General features: G+C 50.5%; 1 long non-coding RNA gene across 1 annotated transcript; it reads right to left on the bottom strand.

The window, feature by feature from the left end:
• Positions 1–924: 924 nt before the first annotated feature.
• On the bottom strand, positions 925–5,205 carry LOC127469460 (uncharacterized). The gene is made up of 3 exons (XR_007903989.1): positions 5,092–5,205; positions 2,966–3,030; positions 925–1,948 (listed from the first exon to the last, which is right to left on the bottom strand). It is a non-coding gene; the product is annotated as an uncharacterized LOC127469460 (long non-coding RNA).
• Between the last annotated feature and the right edge of the window lie 422 nt (positions 5,206–5,627).

The following is a 5,627-nucleotide window of genomic DNA, read 5'->3' as shown; positions in this document are numbered from 1 at the left end:
TTTGCTATGTTGCATCACCATCGAACCATAGAACTTCTCCTTTCCTTGCACTGGTCACTCACCCAGTGATGGGACTCATCTGCTGAGTCCCAGCTCTACTCCAGCACAGAAGGAAAACCTCAGTTTCTGCTCTGAAACAACACTGCCTCCAAAGAACACACTATCTTGAGTGGCTGGCGCAGTGTCACAAGAATTACAGTTCCCCTTGCCTCAGAGCAACTGCAGTGCCCATCCCATGGAGGCTTTTACACCTGCTGGGTTTGCCCCCTACTTCAGAGCAGGGACATGGGACATGAATTCCCAGAGAAATTTATCCCACTCTAATTTGTTCTTGTAAGAGAGAAAAAGGTTAACTTTTTTCCCCTTCCCCCCAGCCATCTAGAAGGAACCAGGGGGTGGAGGGGAGAGTTATCCAAAAAGCAGAGGGACAAATTCTGCTGAAAGCAAAAGCTGGAAATGCACAAGAAAACAAAAATGAAGGACATAAACAAACACTTGGCCAGCTGTGGTGCAGAGGAGGTTAGGTCTGTTGAAACCTTGAGATCTGGGTGACAGCAGGGTTGGGGCTGACAGAGTTGTCTGCTACATTAAGGATCCACAAAGCAAAGCCTGAAATCATAGACCTTGTTCTCTTTTGAAGCTGACCTCAGTGATAAAGATCAGGGTGATATCTGTGAGTCATGAGTAGAGTAGGTGCTGGAGAAAGACCATGGGAGTGTGAGTCATAAGGAGTAGGACTGTCTTTGTCCAGAAGTGCACGAGCTATTCAAAAAGCAAAACACTATTTGCTTAGGCAATGATACAAATTCATGGGTCCCAGCTTCATATGAGCTCCAGCTTCTTCAAAATATTTACTAAGAAATACTTGCAACAAAAAGCCCAAAAAGCTTAGTATTCAAGTTTATTAACATTCTCAAATATTGCAAATTTTGCTGGCGGTACTGTCCTAAAACAAGTCAGTAGGGTCTTGGGAATTTTTATTCATTTCTGAGTTTTCCATGTCAAATGCTTTCAGAGAGTTTGATTTGTCAAACTGGGCTGGACACTGCCCCCACTCTGACATATCTGAAGCTGCAGATCTGATATGCCACAAGCCAGTCATTAAAAACACTTACCAATTGTGACATCTTCAAGTGGGATGATTTAGAGGGAATTACTTTCATTAAATAGCAGAAACAGGCAACCTTGCTGCAAGGGCTGACTAGGAATGACCATCCAAAGACAAGGAGTCTTCTCCAAACAGCAAGGCTGCAGGGAGAAGCAATGGACTTTATGGTCCAATTTTAAACAGATTGAGCAAACATGCATTTTTCACTGGCTGATGGGCCAGAGATAAGTTAATCAGCAGCCTCATTAGTTTGTACTCTGAATGAAAAAAGATTCCTACATGTGCAAAGAAAAGATTTTGTATTATGGGTAATACTGCCTGTACCCATGATGTTGTGATTATGCTTGCCAGAATCCTTGTTAACTGAGCAGGATGATTAATTAGCAGCTGGCTAGTTAATGCTGTGTAGAAGAGCAGAGCACTGTCTTTGGAAGCAAAGAGCAAGGACCCTGGGCCCAATTCTCTGCCTTCACAGTGCAGAGAAGCTGCACCACCACCACTTCTGCACAGATGTACTGTTGGGAGGGATACCCCGGTAGACACTTCCAAAATTGGGGTTGAAGGGAAACGTGGCAGCACAGGTGTTCTGTAATAGTGGGACGGGCTGTTCAGTACCTCGGTGGGTTTCTGGAGAGGTGCAGAGCCTGGAGAGGAGGACTCATGCCAGAGCAGGAGGAAGAGGCTGGACCCTTGGCTGCACCGTGTTGCTCAGCAATGCCTCACTTGGGGTATTTGACAAACTGACACTCTGCACACTGAGTGTCGGACTCAGCTTGTCAAATACACGCAGTGCCACACTGCAGCTCCCAGGGGGTCACAGTGTCTTCGCTGGATGCCAAACTGGGGGCACAGAGAGAGAAAAGAAGCATAAGAAGAGCTGATGTTAATTTCAGAGGCTTTTTCCAGTTAGTAAAAAACATCATTGACCCTCCCATATTTCCCCCTCCTATACTCTTCTTTTAGTGAGAGAGAACCACATCAGCAGACACTGCCTTCTGCTGAGGAAAGGGAAAGGTTTTTTTCATGTGGAAGCACAAAATAAAAAACAGTAATGTCCAACACATACTCTCCAAACCCAGAAGAGAGTGGAATAAGGTTTAAGAGCAAGGTCGCAACTACAGCTTTAAAGATAAAATCAGTTTCTTTGCAATTCTTGCATTCCCCCTGGCTCCACCTTCACCTTGGGCGGGATGTAGATAGTGACCAGTTCTTTGTTCTGGCTCCTCCTTCCAAATGGAATTCAGCCATGATAGATAAAAGTGTATTGCAATGGATAAAAGGGGCATGTGTATTTCATGAACATAAGAAAACAGTGTTAATAAGCTGATTTAAGATCAGCCTACCAGAGTACAAGTGACCTTGTCATCCCCAAAAGGACCCTCAGCCATACCCAAGTGTGGGGAGGCCACCCAAGAAAGACTGAGCAGGCTCTTCAGCAGGTATCAGTGACCAGACTACCCTCAGCTTCAGTGCTGATGTCTAACAGGGGCAGAGCTGGCCTTGGAGGGGGAAGAAGAAAAGAAGACAGCACTGCTCCTGCAATTGCAGCTTAAAATAATCCCCCGTGTAGCTTTCTGAAGGGAAAACCAGCCACTTGAAATGTTGCTATGAGGGACAGATAAGGGGAGGGTACACAGTGGAGATAATTCTGTCAGCAGATGGGAATGGAACTTGCTATTCTACCCGTAGAGATCATATCTAATCTGAATCAGTTTGTCATTGTAGAGGTTCTGGTTTCAAGCTGAAGTGGGTATTTCCAAGTAAAAGCTCAGAGTTATAAAACTGAACAATCTACAGTATACTCTAGGGGAAAACAGAAAGAGTTTTTCTTCCTGCATTCTTCAGTCAGTCTCTTACCAAAGTTAGAAAAAGTCCCCTCCAGGCTGCACATTTTCACGCAGGGCTGTCAGACTGCTCTGCAACTTGTGATGAAAATAAATGAAAAGTAAAATTATTGGATAGATTCGATGCTAAACCTAGTAACAGCATGCATCAAAGTGTGGCTGGGTGGTTTTCACATACTGAGTAGCAGAGCCCCAGCATGCAGGCTGAAGCCATTTCAAGGCATGCGTTTATTATACAGGATTTGAACTGGAATCGAGGTTATCTCCATTTTCCACCCAGTGAAACCCAAATCACAGCCTGAATTGAAAGCAAGAATACCCTGTGGGCAACAGGGTCTGCTGAACCCCTGGCCAGCTGAAACCTTGGGGTGTGCTTCTCCTAGGAGCTGGTAGCCTTCATCCTAACAGAGTCAAAGCAAGCTTTGCTTGTGGCAGGCTTCCACTGCATGGTGTCCTGCTCTATATAGGACCTTCCTATGCCCCCAGCCCTGCATCAGACACTGCAGGGAGCTTTGCCAGACACATATTGGAATATTTGGCTCAGTAAGGTCAATCTCATCTATTTGCTCCAAAAAGTGAAAAACATAATTCATTTCCTCCCACAGAAATATGCCTCCTTCTAACAAATAAACTTGCACTTTCGTAACTCGTACCTTGACACCTACCCCAGCCCTCCTGCTGCTGGTGGCGGCCCTGGCACTGCTGACCCCTTGGTGAGCTCTTCTGGCTCCAATGATCCCTCAGCATCACTGGTGGCTCCCCCAGCACCATTGACCCCCAACTGCACAGCCCTGCACCCAGCTCCCGGAGCAGCCAAGTGCTCCCTCCCCTCTGCCCTGCACCACAAGGAATGCCAACACCATGTGAGTGCCCTCACTCCATGTGGTCTCCAGAGGCACATGGCTCCCGATTGTGGAGTCATCCCCCTCCCTCCCCAGTTCTGTGAAAGTTTTCCTGAAGTGTCCAGGAGCAACTGTCCCCTCGGGAGGGCCAGGAAACAGAGCAGCCCTGCTGGGCACTTCTCTGGGAGCAGCTGGACCCACTCCAGAAGCAGACAAGCTCCTGAGGCTTGGGACTTTCCAGAGGCAGATCCAGACTCCAGGCCTCAGCTGGCTGTCAGGAGCAGAGGCATTGGCTGTGGTCCCAGCTGCCCTGCACTGGGGGCACAGAGCACATTGCACACCCAAGGGGCTGCTGTTCCAACAGCCAGCGAACACGGCAGCAAGAGGCCTCTGGGTTTCAGGGACAGTTGTGGGAATGTCTTGCAAGGCCGGGAATCAGAAACATTGCAACCAGCACTTCATGGCTCACATCAACGGGCCACCAGCCGCACACGCTCCCACAGCCCTTCCACTCACCTGAGCCCTGTGGCCCCTGCCCAAGCGCCCTGGACTCTGCCCCCATGGCTGCTCATGCCACAGACACCCAAGGAGGGGAAGAGGGGTGTGTGGTAAGCATTTGTCCGCTGTACTGAAGCCACTGGGACAGTGAGAAATGAAGCTGAAGAGCATGCTTGCACCTGGCTGGAACAGGATCTCTCCCTGGTTACACCCACCTCCATCCCGCACCTTCCTCTGCTCTTTGTGCGCTGCCTCATCTATGACTAATTTAGATCAAAATCTCCCACTGCCAGCAGCTCACAGGCAGCATGTGTGTGTGTGAGAGCTGGGAGAGCATGCACACATGCATCCTGGTACTCAGCAGGGCTTCATCACTGCTAATTGTAATTCATCCTCACCAAGGAATTGCGGTCCAGAGCACAGAGCTCCCTGGCTGGGACCAGCAGCATTCCATCCCTGAGCCTGCCCTACCCAAAGCACACCCAGCCAAACACCACTGCATCCCTGAAAGGAGGCACCAAAAAGCTCTTCTGGCTCAGGTAGACACACGCCCAGCACTGAAGGGAGGCAGCCCAACACGAGTGGGATTCAGACCCCCTGAAGCTCGAAGTGTAACATGGGGTGGCAGGGAAGCTTTCTGCATCGCCAGGAAAATGGACACCCCACGGGTTTCTGTGTCCCAACACCCATGGCCCTCAGGGACCCCCTGACAGAGAAACAGGAGGTCACCCCTGAAGGACAGATCCTCCCCTGTCCCCAGCCACCCCTTCCGTGGGCAGGACAGGGAGCTGGCACCTACCATAGTGGGCCATCCCGACTCTCAGTGGGCAGGCACCGGGGGTCGTGCAGGAGCGCAGTGGGGACACAGCCCAGGCACACAGCTTGGTTTTGAAGGGGCTGCTCCTCCTTCAAGAGGAAGCTGCGAATGGGGAAGATAAGGCTGAGGTTAGATAACAGGAAATGTCTGGATGTGAGTGACAACACATCCAGGTTGTGAAAGCAGCCCTCCCCATCCTGCCGTGGGGTACGAGGCTCACAGAGGAGCCGGGTGGGAGGTGCTGCAGGAGGGCGAGCACCTCAGCCTTTGCCCTGTGCAGCCATGACGCCTCGGAGGGCCAGCAGCCACCCCAGCCAGATGCAGCATAGGGCAGGTCACTGGGGAAGGTGTGAGGAGCCACACCAGCCTAGTCCCAAGTCCGGCCACCTCAGGCCACCCATCCCACAGTGGTCAGGCCCTGCTGCCCTGGCTGCTGAGGAGCCATGCAGAGGGCTGGGAAAGCAGGCATGGCCAGAAGGGCTCTGTCGGGAGACAGGCTCATGCCTGTGCTGTGCACA

Source organism: Manacus candei, unplaced genomic scaffold (assembly GCF_025592945.1).
Source record: "Manacus candei isolate 608988 ecotype Guabito, Panama unplaced genomic scaffold, ASM2559294v1 h1tg000003l, whole genome shotgun sequence".
NCBI classification, from domain to species: domain Eukaryota; kingdom Metazoa; phylum Chordata; class Aves; order Passeriformes; family Pipridae; genus Manacus; species Manacus candei.
The sequence above is the reverse complement of the archived record's forward strand: the minus strand, read 5'-3'. Positions and strand labels throughout refer to the sequence as shown.